Source organism: Macrotis lagotis, chromosome 6 (assembly GCF_037893015.1).
Source record: "Macrotis lagotis isolate mMagLag1 chromosome 6, bilby.v1.9.chrom.fasta, whole genome shotgun sequence".
Classification (NCBI taxonomy): domain Eukaryota; kingdom Metazoa; phylum Chordata; class Mammalia; order Peramelemorphia; family Peramelidae; genus Macrotis; species Macrotis lagotis.
Window position 1 is genome coordinate 140,089,861 of NC_133663.1, and position 24,211 is coordinate 140,114,071.

At 34.2% G+C, this 24,211-nt stretch overlaps 1 pseudogene; it reads left to right on the forward strand.

The window, feature by feature from the left end:
* The first annotated feature begins 75 nt into the window (after positions 1-75).
* On the forward strand, positions 76-23,765 carry LOC141492229 (basigin pseudogene; annotated as a pseudogene).
* Positions 23,766-24,211: the final 446 nt, after the last annotated feature.

Consider the following 24,211-nt stretch of genomic DNA (forward strand, 5'->3'; position numbering starts at 1 on the left):
CAAAACCCAGAAACAGAAACTAGAAGAACACCTACCAAGAAAATCTGGCTCAGGCAAACCTTGGTGAACTGGGAGATGAGAGCAGAGGATCAGCTTGCGGACCGCAGCAGGGGCAAGCCAGAAGCCAGACTCAGCCACAGAAACTTCAGTGAGTGGCAAGTGCCAGATCCAATTTTAGCTGCGGAGTCTTTGGCTAGGGGGAGAGGAGCTATGGGAGAGTGAGTTCCAACACAGAGATCCAGAGAAGACCTGGAGAACAACTAGCTGGGCCAGGGACCTGAGCCTTATACTTTCAGCATACACCTTTGCCCAGAACAAACAATAAACAACCCCCCACACCCCCCTAGAGCTCACTCAACATAAAGAGAATAACTCCCTGCCCCAGGGCCCAGCCAAGTTATCAAAATCAACTCAGACCCTGCAGTTGAGGACCTTACTCCAGAGAAAGCCACCAGCACTCAACAATGGCTGAACCCTGGAATTACTAAACCAAGTGAACAAAGCCTCTAGGATCTTCAAAAGTAAACCTCTGAGAGCCAGCACCAACTGCCAAATCAAGATGAAAAAAGGCCAGAGAAAGAGGGGCCCATGGAGAAATATTTAGAAGAGAAAGATCTTAACCCAGAGAAATCCAACACTGCTGAGGAGAATATGAATTGGTCTCCAGCCCAGAAAGACTTCCTTGAAGAAATCAAGCAGTTTAAAAATCAATTGGATAAACTGAGAAAAGAAATTCAAAAGAAAATTAACATGTTGCAAGAGAAAATTAACATCATGCAACAAGAAAACAAATCCTTGCAAAAAAAATGGACAAATACAAAATGAGAATAACTCTCTCAGATATTCAATTGGGCAAATGCAAAAAGGAAATGATTCTCCCAAAACTACATTTGGGAAAATAGAAAATTCCTTCAAAAATTGAATGGACCAACTAAAAAAGCAGAGTTGCCAAAGATAAAAAAAGAGAAATCTTCTCAAAAAAAAAAAAAGAATGAAATTAGCAGAAACTAATGACTTCATGAGAAAACAAGATTATGTTAAACAAAACCAAAAGATTGAAAAAATAGGGAAAAAAATGTAAAATACCTGATCAGCAAAACCACTGACCTGGAGAATCGATCAAGAAGGGAGAATCTGAGTATTATTGACCTTAATGAAAACATTGAAAAGTCAAAAAGCCTGTATTAAATAATACAGGATTTAGTGAGGGAAAATTGCCCTGGTATCATGGAACCAGAGGGCAAAATATTTATTGAAAGAATACATCAATCCCCTCCAGAAAAAGATACTAAAATGAGAACAACAAGGAATGTTGGGCCAAATTTCAGGACTATCAGATAAAAAGAAAAATCCTGCAAAGCAGCCAGAAAGAAAAATATTAAATACCAAAGATCCACAATAAGGATTAAGCAGGACCTGACCACAGCAAAATTAAGGGATCAAAGGCCCTGGAATGAGATATTCTGAAGAGGAAGGGAATTTGGACTGCAGCCAAGAATCCACTACCCTGAAAAACTGAGCCTTCTTGTCCAGGAAAAAAAGATGGACATTTAATGAAATGTGAGACTTCCAAAATTTCATGAAGAAAAGAACAGAACTAAAAAGAAAATTTGGATATCAAACAGAAGGCTCAAGAGACACATGAAGAAGTAAAAAAAAAAAGCAAAAAAAAAGTGCTATCCAATAGGATGAAACTGGCTATATACCCACTTGGGAGAAAGAATCTCATAATTCTTAAGAACTATAACTCTATTAGAGAGAATATACATAGCCAGAAGTGATGGACACTCTTAACTTTTCTGTGACTCAGGTAGAACAATTTACAAGCAATACCTCCTTTAAAAGCGGGCCAGTAAGGAGAAGGGAGGTTGGAGGGAGATTGAATGGGGTAAATCTCATTACATCAAGAAGTACAAATGACTTATTGTAATTGAGGGGAAGGAAGGAGGAGGTGAGAACCACCTGAATCTTCATCGAATCAAACTTGGCTTAAAGTTAACTTAGACACACTTAAGTTAAAAAATTTATCTTATCTTCTAAGCATTAAAAGGGGGAAAGGGGAGGGGGGATGGAGAGGGAGAGAAAAAGGGGAACTACTAGAAGGAAGGGAAGAAGGGGAAAAGGAAAGGGGAAAGAAATGGGAGGGGGTTGATATAAGAGGGCAAACACACTGAAGGTGGCAGTATTCAGAATCAAAACACTGAAAAATGGATAAAGGGCAAAAAGGGGGGGGAATTCAAACAGAAGGAAGACAGCATGGAGGGCAATAAAGAGTAAAAATAACTTTGAATGTAAATGGGATGAAGTCACCCTTAAAAAATTCAGGATCCTATGATATATGCTGCTTACAAGAAACTAATTTGAAGCAGAGAGGTAAAACGTTGGAACAAAATATATTTTGTTTCAGCCAAAGTGAAAAAAGCAGGGCTAGCAATCCTTATCTCAGAAAATGCAGCTGCAAAAAGAGATAGCATTAAAAGATATAAGGAAGAACACTATATCCTCCTAAAAGATACCATAGATAATAAAGCATTTCAATAGGATAGCATCCAAATTCTTAGGGGATAAGCTGAAAGATGTACAGGAAGACATAGAAAGCAAAACTCTACTAGTGGGAGAACTCAATCTTCAACTCTCAGATTTAGATAAATAGAATCATAAAATAAACAAGAAGGATGATAAAGAGGTAAATAGAGTGTAATAAAAACCTAAATATGATAGTCTTATGGAGGAAACTGAATGGAGATAGAAAGGAATTTACTTGTTTTGTCCTGCAGTACATGGCACTTAAACAAAAACTGACCCTGTACAAGGACATAAAAACCTAATGATCAATTGCAGAAAGGCAGAAATAGTGAATATATTTTTCTCAGATCATAATGCAAGAAAAACCATATGTAATACTGGGCCATGGAGATACAGACCCAAAACTATTTGGAAACTAAATAACCTCATTTAAAAGAATGAGTGTATCAAGTAACAAATTATAGAAAGAAGTAATTATTTCATCCTAGATAATGACAATAATGAAACAACATACCAAAACCTTGGGGATACACTCAAGGCAGCTGTCAGGGGAGACATTGTATCTTTATATGCTTATATGAATAAATTAGAGAAAGAAGAAATCAATGAACTAAATATGCAACTAAAAAATTAAAGAAAGAACAAATGATTTTAAAAACCAATTAAATACCAAAGTAGAAAGTCTAAAAATTGAAGGGGAAATTAATAAAATCAATTGTAAGAAAACTATTGTACTATTAAATAATACCAAGAGCTGGTTTTATGAAAAAACCAATAAAATTGATAGACCTCTGGTCAATTTGATTTAAAAAAAGAAGAAAACCAAATTGCTAGAAACATAAATGAAAGATGTGAATTTACCACCAATAAGGAAGAAATTAAATTAATAATTTGGAATTATTTTGCCCAACTCTATGCCAATAAATTTGACAATCTAAGTGAAATGGATGAATATTTTCAAAAATATAAATTGACCAGATTATGAAGAAGAGATTAAATACTTAAGTAACCCCATCTCAAAAAAAAAGAAATTAACAAGTTTTTGTTAAACTCCCTAAGAAAAAATCTCTAGGGCAAGATGGATTCACAAGTGAATTCTATCAAACATTTATGGTTCAAATCCAATTCTATATAAACTCTATATAAACTCTTTGGAAAAAATAGGTGAAGAAGGAACCCTGCCTTACTCTTTCTATGACACCAATATGGTGCTGATACTGAAATGAGGAAGAATTAAAACAGAGAAAGAAAATTATAAATCTGTCTTCCTGATGACTATAGATGCATAAATCTTAAATATAATCTTAGCAAAATGATTACAACACGTTATCACTATGATAATACTTTATGGTCAAGTAGGATTTATTCCAGGAATGCAGTATTGGTTCAATATCATGAAAACTTAGTATAATTAATTATATCAATAACATACCTATCAGAAATCAAAGGGATATATCAATAGATGCTGAAAATGCTTTTGACAAAATATAGTACCCATTCCTAATAAAAGCACTGGAGAGTGTAGGAATACATGGACTGTTCCTTAGAATAAAAAGCAGTATCTATCTGAAACCATCAACAAGCATTATTTGCAATGTGGATAGGCTTGAGGCATACCCAGTAAAATCAGGGATGAAACAAGGATGCCCATTATCACCACTTCTATTCAATACCATATTAGAAATATTAGCTTCATGGGGTGGCTACGTGGCATAGTGGATAAAGCACCAGCCTTGGAGTCAGGAGTACTTGGGTTCAAATCTGGTCTCAGACACTTAATAATTACCTAGCTGTGTGGCCACTTAACCCCATTTGCCTTGCAAAAACCTAAAACTAAAAAAAAAGAAATATTAGCCTCAGCAATAAGAGAAGAAAAAGAAATTGAAGGAATTATAATATGGAACGAGGAGATAAAACTTTTACTCTTTGCAGATGACATGACATTATAACTAGATAATCCCAAAACATCATCTAAAAAACTACAAGAAATAATTAGCAACCTTAGCAAAGTAGCAGGATATAAAATAAACCCTCATAAATCCTCAACATTTCTATATATGACTAGCAAGATACAGCAGAAAGAGCTAGAAAGAGAAATCCCATTCAAAGTAAAGACTTAGACCAAATAAAATACCTGCCAAGGCAGACTTAAAAAATTTTGAAAACAAATACAAAACTCTTCTCATGCAAATAAAATCAGATTTAAATACCAGGGCAAACAACAACTGTTCATGGATAGGTCAAGATTATATAATAAAAATTACAATTCTACCAAAACTAAACTATTTGTTTAGTGCCCTATCAATCAAAGTTCCAAAAAAAATATTTTAATTAGTTAGAAAAATGTGTAAGTAAATTCATATGGAGAAATAAAAAGTCAAGAATTTCCAGGGGTTCAATGAAAAAAAAAGTGCAAAAGAAGGTGACTTAGCCTTACCAGATCTAAAATTATATTATAAACCACCAGTTCTCAAACTGTCTGGAATTGGCTAAGAATAAGAGTTGCAGATCAGTGGAATAGACTAGGTACAATAGCATGAATGATTATAGTAGTCTGCTGTTTGATAAACCCAAAGAGTCCAACTATTAGGATAAAAACTGTCTCTTCAATAAAAGCTGTTGGGAAAATTAGAAGTTAGTTTGGAAGAAACTTATATTAGAACGACACCTCACACCATATACCAAGATAAGACCCAAATGGATACAGGATTTAGATATAAAAACAATATTAAAAGCAAACTAGAAGATCAAGGAGTAGTTTACCTGTCAGATCTATGGAAAGGTAAACAGTTTTTAACCAAGGAAGAGACATTCAAAACAAACTAAATAATTTTGACTACATTAAATTAATAAGCTTTTGCATAGACATAACTACTGTAGCCAAGATCTAAAGAAATGTAATGAATTGGGAAACAATTTTTGCTACTAGTATGTCTGACAAAAAACTTATTTCTAAAATATACAGATAACTGTGTCAAATTTTCAGAAAAAACAAGCCATTCACAATTGAAAAATGGTCAACGGATATCAAAGGAAATTTAAAGCTGAGGAAATCAAAGCAATCCATAATCATAAGAAAAATTGCTCTGAATCATTACTTATTAGATAAATGCAAATTTAAACATCTCCGAGATACTACCTCACACCTTTCAGACTGGCCAATATGACCAGAAAGGACAATGATCAATGTTGGAAGGGATGTGGGAAATCTGGGACATGTGAATTCATACAACCTTTCTGGAGAGCAATTTGGGATTATGCCCAGGGTCAACAAAAATATGCATACTCTTTGACACAGCAATACCACTACTGGTTCTATCCCCTGAAGATATGAAAAAAGGCTGAAAACATCACTTGTACAAAATTATTTATAGCAGCCCTGTTTGTGGTAGCAAAATTTGGAAATGAATTGAATGTCCTTCATTTGGGGAATGGCTAAACAAATTGTGGTATATATACATGTGTGTGTGTGTGTGAGAGAGAGATGGTGAGATGGATCATTATTGTTCTATTAGAAACCAGGAGGATTGGGAATTCCAGGGAAGCCTGGAAAGAGTTGCATAAATTGATGCTGACTGAGATGAGCAGAACCAGAAAAACATTGTATACCCTAACAGCAGCATGGGGGGTGATGATCAACCCTGATGGCCTTGCTCATCCCTTCAGTGCAACAACCAGGGACAAGTTTGATTTGTCTGCAATGGATAATACCATCTGTACCCAGAGAAATAATTATGGACTTTGAACAAAGACCAAAGACTATTGCGGTCAAATTAGGGGGAAAAGTGTTATATTATTATGTAATTTTACATTCTCATACTTTATTTTTCTTCCTTAAGGACATGATTTCTCTGTCATTACATTCACTTGAGATCAGTGTATAATATGGAACCAATGTAAACCCTAACAGAATGTCTTCTGTGGGGGGGTGGGGGGGAGGGAAGCAAGAATGTGGGAAATTATAAAACTCAAAAATAAATATCTTTCTTTAAAAAAATAGAATCACCACTTTGCTACTACCTTGGAGGTAAAGCTGAGCCAAAACACACTTGGCAATCATGGAACAAATAAAGAGTAGACATCTTTCAGATATCTGGTGTACAGCACTGCATTTGCTCATCTGGGTCAGAACACTCGCTAGCATCAAGACTGGTTTTATGATAATGATTGCAGAAATACAGAAGCTATTAAATGAAAACTGAGAGCTCCACTGGCGTTTTCCAGCGGAATAGTTCAATAATTTCTAAGAAGGAATCATTTAATTCCATCAAAAGTAAAGAACAAGTTAAACTTAGAGAGATGCAGGACTCTCAACTCAGTCAGAATGCATATGGAATTCAGGTTCATCAAACAGTAACAAACCAAAGTTCTGTTAAGGTACCCTGAAGGCTATTTATAAACCAAAGAATTATAGTGTATCTCAACTAATCAGTGCTAAAGAAGCCACATTGATCCTAGAGAGATGGATTATATACTTTCATAGTGTTCTTACCACTATGTGTTCATCCATTTGATCAATCTATACAGAAGCCATTGATCATTATCGCCTATTGGAGTCAATCTATCCCTAGCTGAAGTTACAACTGTAGAAGAAGTTTTGGATGCTATTGGGTTCCTTTCAAGTGCTGATTCTATTCCAGCTGAGATCTACAAGGTGGGGGGGGGGGTCTATTGTTCATCTAAAAGCTGGCTAAATATAGCATGAATTCAAGGAATTAAAGGATGCTTCCATCATCTATCTATCTATAGGTAAAGGGAATAGATTGACCTGTGACAATTACAAGAGTATTTCTCCTTTAGTCATTGCTGGTAAGATGCTTGTCAGAATTCTTCTTAATAGGCTGATCCTTCACCTGGAAGATAGTCACCTTCCTAAGAGCCAGTATAGTTTCAGAAAAGGTCAAAGAACAGTCAATATAATGTTTACTGTCCAGCAACTTCAGTAACCAGAAACAGAAGAGAGGTCTGCATGCAAAATTTGTAGATCTGGCCAATACCTCAGTCATGAGGGTTTATAGAAAATTATGTCAAAATTTGTTTGCCCAGAGAAGTTCTTCAATATGGTTGATCAGTTTTGGATGTCAATTTCATGATGGCATGTTTCCCTGAGTTCTGTACAGTAGATGATTCTCTGGAGATATCCCGGTCACCAATGGAGTATAACAAGACTATGTCCTTGCTCCTGTGATTATAAAAAGATGTTTTCAGCCATATTAATCATGTGCTTTTACAAAGGATGAACACAGCAAATTGATAGTAAATTCTTCAACTTGAAAAGACTACAAACCAAGACCAAAGTGGAGGTAATGTTGGTGAATGAGCTTCTGTTTGTAGATGATTATACACTCAGCAAGGCCTCTGAAGCTGAGATACAACAAAATATGAATACATTCTGTATGTGCTAATTTTTATTTATTTATTTTGCAAAGCAATGTTTTTTTTTTTTTAAAGTGGCTTGCCCAAGGTCACATAGCTAGGTAATTATTAAGTGTCTGAGGCTGGATTTGAACTCAGATACTCCTGACTCCAGAGCCAGTGCGCTATCCACTGTGTCACCTAGCTGCCCCATATGTTCTAATTTTGACCTCACAATTAACACCAAAAATGCACAGGTGGTCCATCAGCCAACACCACGTCATCCATATGTAAAAGCATCGATTACAGCAATTAGAGCAGTTTTGGGTACTATAGAAAAGGTCACTTCCCTTGGTAGTATTCTTTCCAGGGAGGTATACATTGACAATGAAGTTGACACATACATTGCCAGAGATAGTTCAGAGTTTGAGAGACTCCAAAAACAAGTAAAGAAGAGGTATCTCATTTTAAATAATCTATTAACTGTGAGGTGACACCTCAGAATTGCTTTAATCTGCATTTCTCCAATCATTTATGAATTGGAACATTTGTTGAATTCTTATAAATATTACTCAATTCTATATATTTAAAATGAGTCCTTTATCAGAAATGCTATCTGTAAAAGATATTTCTCAATTTTCTGAATTCTTTCTAATCTTGGTTACGTTAATTTTACTTGTGCAAAAATTTTTAATTTAATATAGTTGGCATTATCCCTTTTGAAATTTTTAATGTTCTCTATCACTTCTTTAGTCATAAACTACTCCCCTCTCCATAGAGCTGACTGATAGATATTCATTCTCCTACGGTGATTATGGCATCATCATTTTTGTCTACATGCTATATCCATTTCAATCTTATCTTGGTATAGGGTGCAAAATGATGGTCAACATCTAGTGTCTGTCATACCATATTTCAGTTTCCCCAGTAGTTTTTGTTTTTCAAATAATCAGCTCTTAGGCCAGAAGCTGGAGTCTTGGGTTGTTCAAAGAAGAGATTCCATTAATCCACCACTTTCTTCCTTATCTAATAACAAACAGCTTTAAGAACTATTAAATTTTTGAACTGTTATGACTAGGCCACATTATTTTGCATTTTTTTCATTGATTTCCTTGATATTTTTGATCTTTTGATCCTTCATATGAATTTTGTTACCATTTTTTCTAAGTATAAAATATTTTTTTTGGAAATTTGATTTGCGTTCACTGAATAAGTAATTTAATTTAGATAAAATTGTCATTTCTGGTTTCTTCTAATCTTCATTGCAATGATTTTATTTTACTTTTTGCAAAATCTTTTTGATATAATGTAGTTGAAATAATCCATTTTGCAATTTATGTTCTTTGACTATAAACTTGTTTCCATTCCATAGTTCTGACAAATAGGATATTTCTTGTTCTTCTAATTGACTTATGTTATCACCATTTATATCTAAATCCTCCTTTCATTTCTACCTTATTTTGATATAGGGTCCCAGATGTGTGATTGTCACTGGTTTTTGCCATACTATTTTCCACTTTTCACAGCATTTTTTTCAAAAAGCCAGTTCTTATTCCAGAAGCTGGTGTCTTTAGGTTTATCAAACAGTACATTACTATAGTCATTTATTACTGCTTACTTTATTTAATTTTTGCATTATAAAATCAAATTTTCTATTCAGGTTTAGTTTTTGCATCAGGAATGCTTGAAAATACTCCATTGAACTAGTAATTGCTTTTCTCTTAAAATATTATACTCAGTTTTTCTTGGAGTGTTTTTCCTGGTTGTAATTTCTGTTCTTTGACATATTTTCTAAGCCCTCTTTTCCTTGAACATTTTAGCTATTGAGCTCTATTTTGCCTCTATGATATTTTAATGATTTCTTTCTGAGTGTGTGAAGGACTTTCTCTTCAACCTGGGAGCTATGAAACATAATTATAATATTTCTTGGAATTTTCAATTTGAGATCTCTTTCAGGTGCTGATTGGTATATTCATTCAATTTTTTTTTTATCCTCTGGTTAGTCCAATTCTTCTGAACAAGGAGTAATATTCTTTAGAATTTTTGCCATTCTTTTGCAATTTTATTAATTGTGTTTACATGTTTATATGCAACATATCAGTCATTATAGGCCTTTGTTACCTGTAACATAGTTTTTAAGTTGATTGTATAGTGTTCTCTAGGTATACCAAGTTTACATATTTATTCCCTTTGCTTTAATTTTCTTAGTAAATTTTTCCTCTACCATTCTTATTTGTTTTTGAAAATCATTTTTAACTCTTCCAAAGATTCATACTGGACTCTTTTATAATTTATTTCCTTTTTTTTTCTTTGGGTCTTGATTTATACTTACTTTTATTTTTTTTAAAATCTTCTTCTGTCTTAATCTTCCATGTCACCACTTATAGTCAGATTTATTTTTCCCCTCATTCTTTCATACTATTTTTGATTGTGAACTCTGTTGAGTTCAGTTCCTGGTATTGGTCCTTTGACCCCTGAGATTAATAGATATGTAATAGATGTAATAGATAACACTTTTCAGATCCTTGTTTTCTTGGTTCTAGAATGGATATTGTTCAAGATTCTTACTTTCATGAGAATAGAAATAATGATATTTCTCCACTCCCTTGGGATTTTAAGTGATATTAATCTCAGTACTTTTACTCTTTTTTTCTTTTATCTATATTTTTTTTGGTGAGGTGTTCAGGGTTAAGCCTCTCTCTTAGGATTAAACTGCTAGTAAGTGTCAAGTATCTGAGGTTAGTTTTGAAATCAAGTCCTCCTCACTCTAGGACTAGAGTTCTATTCACTGTACTATCTAGCTTCCCAGTTCCACTCATTCATAACTAAAAACACTTCTCTCTACCCTTAAACTATGCCCAGAGTGAGTAAATATAATGGAGGTGACAAATATTATCTGGTTCTACATCCAGTGCTAGCACCAGAGGGAACAAGAGATCCTTCTACACTCTTTCTAACCAGTATTAATCCTTTTACTATCTATAACTTGCAATCTCCTGAAGCTGCTGCTGCTTCTTTCTCTATGATCTAATTCCTCCATTGATGTTTTATTCACATGGTTTTCCAGGATTGCATCCATCCCCAAATCACAAAACTCTCTTTACAATGTCTTAAACTTTATTGAGCTGTACAATATGACTTGATCTGACCTTTTAATTGTCTATTACACTCCAAAAGTATATTAGTGATATTATTTTAAAGTTCTTAAAAGAACTTTCTCACTCTGATAGATCTGCTCCTCCCTCAGAAGTCTAAGATATATTTTAGATTAAATTCTATTGACAAATAAAATGTGAAATTTATCAGGAAGAAAAAAAGGAATATTATCAAAGGGGGATCTATATCTGAATATGCATATTTTTGCGTATTTCCATGTGCTTGTGAATGCTTGAGAGGTAACAGATTTGTCACAAGTTTTTTAAAAGACTAGTTGCAGTTCTTAAACAATCATTTATAGTTCTTAAGCAATCAGTTTTTTTCCCAAATCTTAAATTTGATTAGTGAGACATGCAATTTTAATCACTTTGAAATTGAAGTGATGATTAATTACTTCTAGCTATAATATGAATCTGCTAAGATAAAGATATATCTACTAGCCTTACTCCCTTTTGTTGAGATTATGACCATCCTGTCAAATCTAAAGAATTATAAGATATAGTAAACTTAGATTTCAAGAACTTCTAATTACATGGTCACATATATATTAAGCTCATCATCATCCCCCATTCACTTGACACATATTTTTTAATCTTAAATATCATATCTAAATCATAAATTCCTTAAGATCATATGTCAGTGTGAATCCCAAATAACATAACACAAGACCTTGCTTATGGTAGGAAATCAATAAATATTTGTTGACTTAATTGACTGATTTTCAAGCTATTTTATTGAATCTCAAATAGCTATTTCTACTCATTTATTTACAATTTAATGTCTTATGTTAATGAAAATCTTCCCAGTTGAGAAACATGACTGTAATGAATTAAGATTTCCCAAGATGTTAATGCTCTTTGTATTTTATTGGAGGAAAAAAGCTCATAATAACCCTTTCTACTTCCAGAGAACCTTTCTGCTTCTGAGGTCAAAACACTTTTCAGATAATTTTATCTTCATTCCACAGATGAGTTACAACAAAATAAAAAAGGAAATATTCTGAGAAGTAAATCAGAGAGCTAGTGAGTGTAACAACTAGGAATTCATTTTTATCTTCCAATCCTTATTTTCCCAATTGTAGCAGTTTGACCAAAACATTTAAATTAATTATATATTCTTAATGTCATTAAATGCACTATACCTAAAATTATATTAACCTCTAAGTAATAACCTATTATTAAAATAATTTGAATCTTTGACCTCAAGCTTCCTTTCATTTTGGCAATTCAACATACTTGGATTTGGAATGGAAGTAAGTTGAACAATTTATGAACCATTTAGAAAAGGTATGCGACTATCAGAAATAGGAAAAGAAAAGACAAGATTCAAATGCTTTGAGGTTTCAATAAATCAGAACAGACCCATGGTCAATAACATTTGAGAAAGAAAAATATTTTTTTTTCTCCTATAAGTCTAGAGAACATGTATAGCCATAAATACTCCATATTCTTGTAAATAATGCAATTCTGTGATCTATCGATGCAATCATGTAAAAGCTGCTGTTACACTGAAAAGTATATGCTGAATACTTTGAAATTATTTTAAAGGTATGTTTTCATATTCTATTGTGTATATGTATATATAGGATAGCAGTTAGATGGCTCATGTGGAATAAAATAAGCCATTTTATTCCTGGAGATGAAAACAAATTATTTTATAGAACCAGGTCAGTTAGGTGGTGCAGTAGATAAAGAACTAGCCTTGGAGTTAGGAAGAAGGGAGTTTGAATCCAATTCCTACACTTGCCATTTACTAGCTGTGTGAGCTTGGGCAAATCACTTAACTCTAATCTCCAGTCATCCTGATTGATATCTGGTCATTGAACCCAGATGACTCTGGGGGTGAAAAAGAGGCCAGTGACATAGCACAGAATCCCCTCACTCAAATCCAAAGCATGTGCTTGTCTTGGAATCACCTCCCTGATGATATCAGTCTTCTTTGAGAATGAAGGACAAACATCATCAAATAGAAACTAGATTCTCCAATACCTTTATTTATTTTAGAATTCCAGTTTCTCATTTGACTGACTATAGTAACAAAGGCAAAGCCAAATCAATGTCTGCTGTAAGAGAGCTTAATTTCAACAAAGAAGTGTTAAACAAAGAATGGTACTGATATGGAATTTTTGGATTTCATGAAAATGCCATAAGGATTTTTCAGTTCTTTTCACTATAACCATATTAATAAAATTTATATTGCCTATACTCACACTGTCTTGATATTTCTACTAGTCTTCATGTATCTCTTCTATTTATTTGTGTTCTTTGAACTAAAATTTCTATGTGACTTTGAAGTTACATTGTGTCTGGGGGTGGCTATGTGGTGCAGTGAATAGAGTACCTGCCCTGGAGTCAGGAGTACCTGAGTTCAAATCCAGCCTCAGACACTTAATAATTACCTAGTTGTGTGGCCTTGGGCAAGCCACTTAACCCCATTGCCTTGAAAAAAAAATCTAAAAAAAAAAGAAATTACATTGTGTCAACCAGATAAGTATTCTTTTTATTCAATTGTTTCCTCTTCTTCTCCCAAGAGATGTAGCTAGTGAAGAGGGAGAAGTTTCCGGATAAATACTGGTACATAAAAATAATTTTTAATGTTTGTTTCATTAAATTGATGAAGTTATCACACTTATAAAAATATGTGGGCAATAAATTACCTTTTAAGGTATTTTCATATATATACACCTTCATATATCAATATGAATATATGTCTTCATATATCTATATGATATATGAATATATGTTTGCATATATCAATATGTATATATTAACTAAACTTATTTCTTCATTCAAGTAAATAAGTATATTTTGGGCATTAAGTTTTCCTAGAAATTTATAAAGTGTTTTGAATGATATAAAGGCAGTATAAGAAAGAGATCATAATATAAAACAACAAAGCATAAACTACTGGGAAAAAGAGTTTCTTTTCAACACTACGGAATAGCACCCGAAGTGAAAATGAAAGATCATTGAATTTGAAGTCAGAAGGCATTAACATTTTTATCACTGTGGTTCCAGTATTCTTTTCCATAGTTATGTCAAACTATCCCTTCAAGTACATATATTTCAACAAAACTAGCATGCTTACTGTACTCTGAACTCAACAGTCAATATCCCAAATTGTATGCCCACAATTCATTCCTGTATTACCAATAGTCACTAGAATTCCTGGCTTACTTCTAGGTTCAGAGGAGATTCTATTTCATACTGAAATAATTTCCTGATTCCCAATGTGATTAATGTTTTCTTCCTAATTCAATTAATTGCTATTTATTTATTGGTTTCTATGTTGTATGCTCTATAGAATATAAATTTATTACTGTTAGCATAGTCCCTCTAGAACCTAGCATTCTCTAGTAGATCAAAGGTTAGCTGAATTGGATCCAATCTCCTATTTTTTCTACCTACTTATGTGAACTAAATTACATCTAAAGGTTTTGTACCTTAATTTATTCAAATTATTAAAGGATGATGTTATTCTACTGACATTCCTTAAGTTAAAGGTTTTTATGAGAGTCAAATAATCTAATATATAAAAATACATTGTAAAAGGTTATATAAATATCATCTAAAATTTTATTGTGTAAAAATATATTTTATGGAAAAATAATAGAGGTAGTTAGTCTGGGATAAATAAAAGGAAAATCAAATAACTGAAAGAACTCAGGGGAAATGAAGGAACACAAAACTCAGAAACTGTGAAAGAGAACCAGGAATTTAGCAACTCCAAAAGTGGTATAATAAAATTTTAGTAGGATCATCTTGAATAACAATTCATGGCTAGTTATTTTTAAATTTAATTTCATTTTCCAATTATATGCAAAGGTAGTTTTCATCATCTAATTGCAAGTTTATAATTTGCACATTTTTCTACAATCCTCTGTTCTCTATATCCTTCCCATAGCAGCCAGCAATCAGGTAAAATTTATACATATACAATCAGGTCTAACATGCTTCCATGTTAATCATTCCATTAAAGAAGAATTTGAAATAAGGGGAAAATACCATGAGTAAGAAAGAAGAAAAAATGGAGTTTTAAAAAGTGAACATCATGGGCTTGGCTCTGCGTTCAGACTTTATATTTTTTTTCCTCTGGATGTACATGACATTTTCCTTAAGAGGACTATCTGCACTGTCCTTGATCACTGAACTTTTGAGATAAGCTGCATCCATCATACATGATCAGGTCAGAATGCAATTGTTTAAGTGTCCAATGCCTTCTTGGTTCCACTGATGTCACTTAGCACCAGTTCATGTAAATCTCTCATGTTTCTCTAAAATCTGACAACTCATTATTTCTTACAGAAGACAAGTACATTCATATACCATAACTTATTCAGACATTCCCAAATTCTTTGCCAATACTAAAAGTTTCTGAAAATATTTCTGTATATGTGGCAATTTTTTCTGTGCTTTATAGTCTTTTTTGAGTATTGCTGGATAAAAAGCTACACAGTTTTATTATGCTTTGGGCACAGTTCCATATTGCTCTCCAGAATAGTTGGATCAGTTGACAATTCCACCAATAGTGAATGAATGTACTTCATTTAGACTCTGCAGTTTTTATTGCATTTGATTGTTTTGCCACTAAAAAAAGACTGCTATGAATATTTTGGAACATGTGGGATTATTCCCATTTTATATGATTTCTTCTGGATCTAGGTCTAGAACTGGTAAGGATGGATTAAAGACAATGTTCAGTTTCATTGTTCTTTGGGCATAGTTCCATATAGCTCTCCAAAACAATTGAATTAGTTCACAACCCCACCAACAGTGCATTAATGTTCCGATCCTCCCACAAACTTTCCAACATTCATGATTGTCCCTATTTGTCATCCTAATCAAACTAATTGTTGTGAGGTGGTACTTCAAAATTGTTTTAATTTGCATTTCTCTATGATGTGGAATATTTTTAATTTGATTCGATACAACTTAAATTTCTTCATTTGAAAACTTACTGTTCATAACAATTGACCATTTATCAATTGGGGAATGAATTTAAATTCATAAATTTGATTCAATTCTCTATATATTTTAGAATCGAGACTTTATCAGAAGACCTTATTGAGAAAATTGTTTCCCAGTGTTCTGTTTTTCTTTGAAACATGGCAGAATTGGTTTCATTAGTGAAAAACTTAAAAAATTAATATAGTCAAAAATCATCAATTTTGCAATTTATAATATCCTTTTGTTTGATAATAAATTAATCCAATTTCTGGAGATCCCACAGAATGAGTATTTCTTCATCTGTTAATTAGTCTATAGTATCGTCCTTTATATCTAAATCATGTTCCCATTTTGACCATATTTTGGTATTGACATGGGTCTATGCCTAGTTTTTGCAATACTATTTTTCAGCTTTCCAAAAATTTTTTTCAAATGGTGAGCTCTTATCCAGAATCTAAAATCCTTGTGTTTGTAAAACAGTAGATTAATATGGTCATTTACTACTTTTTTTAGGTTTTTGCCAGGCAAATGGGGTTAAGTACCTTGCACAAGGCCACACAGCTAGGTAATTATTATGTGTCTGAGTCCAGATTTGAACCCAGGTACTCCTGACTCCAAGGCTGGTGCTTTATCCACTACGCCACCTAGCCACCCCTGTTTCCTTTTTTTTTAAGATTTTATTTATTTTGAGTTTTGCAAGTTTTCCCTTTATCTTACTTCCCTCCCCCCATTCCCAATAGAAGGCAATTTGTCAGTCTTTACATTGTTTCCAAGGTATACACTAATCCAAATTGAGTGTGGTGATAGAGAAATCATATCCTTAAGGAAGAGGAAGTATAAGAGATAGCACTATTGGACAATAAGATATCAGCTTTTTTTTTTTTTAATTTAAGGCAATAGTCCTTGGTCTTTGTTCAAACTCCACAGTTAATTCTTTGGATAGAGATAGTATTCTCCATTGCAGAGGGCCTCAAATTGTACCTGATTGTTGCACTGATGGAATGAGCAATCCATCAAGGCTGATCACTGCCCCCATTTTGCTTTTAGGGTGTACAATGTTTATCTAGTTCTGCTTATCTCACTCAGCATCAGTTCATGCAAATCCTTCCAGACTTCCATGAATTCCCATATGTCCTGGTTTCTAATAGAACAAAAGTATTCCATGACATACATATACCACAGTTTGCTAAGCCATTGCCCAACTGAAGGACAATTATTTGATTAACAATTGTTTCCCACCACAAACAGAGCTGCAAAGAATATATTTATATAAGTGGTGTTTTTACACTTTTTCATCATCTCTTTAGGGTATAGACCAAGTAGTGGTATTGCTGGATCAAAGGATATGCAAATTTTTTGCCCTTTGGGCATAGTTCCAAATTTCTCTCTGGAAAGTTTGGATGAGTTCACAGCTCCACAAACTATGTAATAGTGCCCCAGATTTCCCACAACCCTTCCAACAATGCTCATTATGTTTTCTGGTTATATTGGCCAGTCTGAAAGCTGTGAGGTGGTACCTCAGAGAAGCCTTAATTTGCATTTCTTTACTAAGTAATTATTTAGAGTAATTTTTCATATGACTATGGATTGCTGTGAACTCCTCATCTGTAAATTGTCTTTTCATATCCTTTGACCATTTGGCAAATGGGCAATAGCTTTTTTTTTAAAATATGACTCAGTTCTCTGTATATTTTAGAAATGAGTCCTTTGTCAGAAACATTAGTTGTAAACATTGTTTCCCAGTTTACATTTCTTTTGACCATGGTTACATTGGTTTTGTCTGTGCAAAAGCTTTTTAATTTAATGTAATTGAAATCCTCTACTTTGCTTTTGATGATGTTCTCCATCTCTTCCTTAGTCATAAACTGCTTCCCTTTCCATTGATCTGACAGGCAAACTAGTCCTTGATCTTCTAATTTGCTTACAGTATTTTTTATCTCTAAATCCTGTATCCAGTTGAAACTTTTCTTGGAATAGCATGTGGGGTTAGTTCTAATCTAAGTTTCTTCCATTCTAATTTCCTATTTTCCAGGCAGATTTTAATGAAAGAGAGAGTTTTTATCCCAATAGCTGGACTGTTTGGGTTTATCCAACAGCAGATTTCTATAATCTTTTACTGCTATTGCACCTAGTCTATTCCAATGATCCACGACTCTGTTTCTGAGCCAATACCAGACAGTTTTAATGACTGATGCTTTATAATATAACTTTAGATCAGGTAGGGATCAGCCTCCTTATTTTGTACTTTTTTCATTAAATTCCTGAAATTTTTTGACTTTGTATTTTTCTCCATATGAATTTACTTACAAATTTTTCTAACTTATAAAATGTAATTTGTTGGAATTTAGACTGCTAGGGCACTAAACAAATAGTTTAGTTTTGGTATAATTGTCATTTTTATTATATTAGTTCTACTTATCCATGAGCAGTTGATGTTTGTCCAGTTATATAAATATGATTTAATTTGTGTGAGAAGTGTTTTCTAATAGTTTTCAAAAAGTTTCTGAGTCTGCCTTGTCAAATAGATTCCCAGATATTTTATATTGTCTGAGGTTACTTGGAATGGGATTTCTTTTTCTAGATCATCCTGCTGTATCTTGCTATTCATATATAGAAAAGTTGAGGATTTATGAGGGTTTGGTTAATATCCTACAACTTTGCTAAAATTGCTAATTGTTTCCAGTAGTTTTTTGGATGATTTCTTGAGATTCTCTAAGTATACCATCATGTCATCCACAAAGACTGAGAGATTTGTCTCTTCCTTCCCAATTCTAATACCTTCAATTTCTTTTTCATCTCTAATTGCTGCAGCTAATATTTCTAATATGATATTGAATAGTAATTGGGATAATGGACATCCTTGTTTCACCCCTGATCTTAATGTGGCCTATAGCCTATCCTCAATGAATATAATGCTTTTTGATGGTTTCACATAGATACTGCTTATTATTCTAAGGAACAATCAGTTTATTTCTACACTCTCTAGTGTTTTTAGTAGGAATGTGTGCTGAATTTTCTCAAAATCTTTTTCAGCATCTATTGATAAGATCATATAATTTCTGATAGGTTTGTTGTTGATATAATTGATTATATCTAATTGATTATACTAATAGTTTTCCTAATATTGAATCAACCCTGCATTCCTGGGATGAATCTTACTTGGTCAAAATGTATTATCCAAGTGTTAACTTGATGTAAACATTTTGCTAAGATTTTAATTAAGATTTTTGCATCTATATTCATCAGGGAGATAGGTCTATAATATTCTTTTTCTGTTTTAACTCTTCCTGGTGCCATGTATTGCAGTAAAAAAGGTATATTCTTTTCTATGTCCAATCAATTTCTACAATAAGGCTATCATATCTAATTTTTATAACAATCTATTTATATAAATAACTTCTTTTTTGTTTATTCTATGATTTGATTTATTAATATCTCAGTTGGGAGGTTGAGGTCTCCCTCTAGTAGAGTTTTGCTGTGTATATCTTCATGTAGTTCTTTCAGCTGCTTCTCAAAGAATTTGGATGCTATCCCTTTGGGTGCATATATATATATATATATATATATATATATATATATATATATATATATATATATATATATTTAGTGTTGAAATCACTTTATTATCTATGGTAACTTTTAGGAGATCATAGTTTCCTTCCTTATCTCTTTTAACACTATCTATATTTGCAGCTTCTTTTTCTGAGATAAGGATTGCCCCCCCTGCTTTTTTCACTTCAGCTGAAGCAAACTATATTTTGCTTCAACCTTTTACTCTCTCTCCATATATATCTATATCTATATCTATATCTATATATAGATAGATAGATATAGATATAGATATAGATATAGATATAGATATAGATATAGATATAGATATAGATATAGATATAGATATAGATATAGATATAGATATAGATATAGATATATACTTGAAATGAGTTTCTTGTAAGCAGCATATTGTAGGATTCTGGTTTTTAATCCACTCTGCTATTCACTTACATTTTAAGGAAGAGTTCATCCCATTCACACTCAAAGTTATAATTGATAACTCTTTATTGCCCTCAATGCTATCTTCCCTCTGTTTGTATTCCCCCCCTTTATCTGTCTTCCCCAGTATTTTGTTTCTGAATACCACATCCTTCAGTGTGCATGCCCTCCTGTACACACTCCTACCTTTTCTTTCCCCTTTCCATTTTTCCCTTTTCCCTTCCCTTCCTTCTCTTTGTTCCCCTTTTTTCTCCCCTTCCCTTTCTCCATCCCCCCTCCCCTTTTCCCCTTTTAATACTTGAATGTCTTGATGCTTTTTAAGTTAACTGATTATGAGTGTAAGTTAACTTTAAGCCAAGTCTGATGAGGAAAAGTTGCAGGTGTTTCTCATCTACTTCCTTCTTCCCCTCTATTGCCATAGGTATTTTGTACCTCTTAATTAAATGAGAATTACACCATTCAATCCCCTCTCTCCTCCTGTCTCCTTCCTTTCCCCCTTTTAAAGGAGTAGGTGTTTTAAAATCATTCTATCTTAGTCATAGAAAATTCTTAGTATCCTTCACTTCTAGCTAAGTACATTTTATCATATAGAGTTAAAATTCTTGAGAGTTATTAGAGTCTTTCTCCCAAGTACGGTTATAATCAGTTTCATCCCAGTGAATAGCAGTCTCATATATAAGTCATGTGTTCCCACCACTTCTGACTAGGTATGTTCTCTCTTTTAAATTTTCAATTCTCAAAAGTTATAAGAATCTTTTTGCCATGCTTGGATATAGCCAGTTTCAAATTATTAGATAGCAGCTTTTTTTCTTTACCTCCTCCCTTTTTTACCTCATAATGTGTCTCTTGAACCTCCTGTTTGATGTTCAAATTTTCTATGTATCTCCGGCCTTTTCATCAGGAATTTTTGGAATTCTTCCATTTCATTAAATGTCCATCCTTTCCCCCTGAAGAAGAAGTTTCAGCTTTGCAGGATAATGGATTCTTGGCTGCATTCCAAGCTCCCTTGATCTTCAGAATATCTCATTCCAAGTCCTTCAGTCTCCTAATATTGATGCAGTCAGTCCTGTATAATCCTTACTGTGGTTCCTTGGTATTAAAATTGTTTCTTTCTGGCTGCTTGCAGGATTTTCTCTTTCATCTGATCCTTCTGGAATTTGGCCACAACATTCCTTGATGTCTTCATTTTAGGATCTCTTTCCAGAAGGGATCGATGAATTCTTTCAATAACTACTTTTCCCTCTGGTTCCATGATATCAGGGCAGTTTCCTATCACTAGATCCTGTAATATTAAGTCTAGGCTCATTATCCTCTTCAATGTTTTTTGGGAATTCCAATAATTCTCAGGTTGTCCCTCCTCGATCTATTCTTGAGCACAGTGGTTTTACTGATGAGGCATTTTACATTTTCTTCTTTTTTTCTATTTTTTTGTTTTTGTTTAATAGACTCATTTTGTCTTATGAGGTCATTAGCTTCCACAGACCCAATTCTTTTTTTTTTTTAGAGAGAAGTTTTCTTAATTTAACTTTTGCAATTCATTTTCCAATTGGTCACTTCTATTTTTGAAAGTGATATCCCTTTGACCAATTGAAGTATTTAGAGAATTATTTTCCCCAATTGATAATTGGAGAGAATTATTCTCATTTTGTATTTCTCCAGTCGAGGATCTGAGAGAATTATTCTCATTTTATTTTTGTTCAATTGTATTTTCCAATTATTTGTTTTCTTGTTGCAAGTTGTTAATTGACTGTCCCAAACTTTCCAATTGATTTTTAAACTCCTTCCTTATTTCTTCAAGGCAGTCTTTCTGTGCTTTAGAACAGTTCATGTCTCCTCAGAGGCCCTAGGTCTCTCTGAATTAGGATCTTTTCTTTCCAAGAATTTTTCTATGGATCTACCTTTCCGCTGACTTTTCATTTTGCTAAGACCTTGAGTTGGGGAGGGGCTGGTTCACAGAGGTTTAGTGTTGGGTTCCCTAGAGGCTTTGTTCACTGAGTTTAATATCTCCAGTTGGCCGGTAGGGAGTGCTAGAGGATTTGCTTACTGATTGTAATATCTCCAGCTGGCCAGTAGGGAGTTCTGCTTGCTTTCTCTGGAATGTCTGTGACCTTGATTAAGTCCCTCTCCCTTAGCATGGATGGAGTGATAGTTCACCATAACCTGGGGTGAGGTGTTCCCTCTCCCTATTGTCAGCTGAGTTGGTTCTGTTGCTCACACATCTGTTCCTGGGGCAGAAGTAGTGTGTCTTTGTGTTTATTCTGGGAAGAGACATCAGAGGCAATGCAGGCATGGACTCAAAGTTCCTCAGACCAGAGGAGCCCAGGGATGCTGCCCGCAATTCTCCTGCACCACAACTCTTTCCCCCCAACCCTATCAGCAAGCTTGCAATGTTCAGTGCCAACACCAATGTCTGTGCTCCATACTTGACCTGAGCTCTTGTGGTCAACCAGGCATGAGCCCAGACTGATCAAACAGGTCTGGCTCTCAGGCCCTCAGGCTCCTGGGGCTCCAACCCCACTGCTGATCAGCCACCGCTGATCTACCCTTTGCACCTGGACTCACCCAGGACCTCAGAAAACAAATCCAGAGGTACATGTTCTTTCTCCTGTCTTTTCTTTCTGGGTTTTGTTAATAGGATTTCTGTTAAGGGGTTTGTTTCATATCATAGATATGGAAAGATCAGGAGACTTTAGAACTGTGCCTTTCTTCTCTCCACCATCTTGGTTGGACGTCTGCTCTTTCCTTTGAATCTAAACTAATTCAGTGATCCATAACTCTGTTTCTTAACTACTACCAAACAGTTCTCATTTTTATCAATTCCCTTGATATTCTTGACCTTTTGTGGTTTCAGATGAATTTTGCTAAATTTTTTCAATCTTGCTATTTTTAATATAGTTTATGTAGAATTGAAAGTAATTGCTTCTTTAGAGTGGCTGAGGGAGCCAGGGAGCAAGGGAGAAGGTCAAGGCTGTCCACTCCAAGAATATGGGACAGAGCAGCCAAGACATGGGCCCCACTGCTGTGGCTGTTGGTCACTGGGCTGCTCTGCACTCCAGCCATCTCTACAATTGGGAAGCAAAATTTGGGCGACCATAGAACACTCCTGACCTGTAATTTGAATCAAAATTCAGCACAAATCCAGGGTCATCATTGGCTGAAGGGTAACAAGGTGTTGCAAGAGGATTCTTCAAGCAGTCCAGATGCATAATATGAGGTTGTGTCAAATGACTAAATTGGGGAATATCAGTGTGTCTTTCATCCAGAAGTTGTTAGAAAGGCTGATGTACAAGTCAAAGGGCCCCCAAAGGTTGTGGTGAGAAAGAAGTCTGGACATGGGAATGAGGGAAACATGATAATTCTTACATATAAGAGTAACTCATATACTCCTGCCATTCACTGAAATTTGTCCAAACTATATCAACCTGGAAATTATAGAAACACTTTTAATTATTATGAAGGGCAGATCTTATTAGAGACCCCTGAAAAACAGAGCTTCAAGCTAAGGATTTGGAGACAGATCCTGGAAAATACATCTTCAATGGCACCAACTCTGAGGGCTCTGATTGTGCTGTCATCACCTTGAAGGCTCGTAGCCACCTGGCTGTATTCTGGTCCCTCCTGGGCATCATGGCAGAGGTGCTGGTCCTTGTCACAATCATCTTCATTTATGAGAAAAGGAAAAAGCCTGATGAAATCTCAGAAGATGAGGATGGTGTGTCTGCTCCACTGAAAACCTGCATGTTTCCAAATGATAAATATGGAAAAATTGTTAATCAGAAAAATGCCAAGTGAGCAATTTTTTACTTCTGATGAAGCTCTTGCCAAGATAGATATGTGTGTTTGTGTGTGTGCGTGTGTGCGTGTGTGTGTGTGTGTGTGTGTGTGTATTTTTTTGCAATGTAGCATGGAGTAAATTTCTAAATGTACCTTACAAAATCCAAGTAGTCTTCACTGAATCATAGCAAACTAAGTTGTAAATTAAAGTATTTTTAAAAATTATTGGAGGGTGTTTTATATATTTTTAATTTTTTGTTTGTTTTTGTTTTCTCTATATGTAAATTTTTGTCCCTTGGTCACCAGTCAGTCAGATCTCTACTGTTTGACCTTGGGGATGTGGGGTAACAGATTTCACCATCTGGGTAGCTATCTTGTCTGGATTTCTGCACCCTTGTTCTGGGAGGTGCATCACAGAATTGGGGAGAGTGTTTTCTTGGCAGGACAAGTCCTTTCTTTTTTTG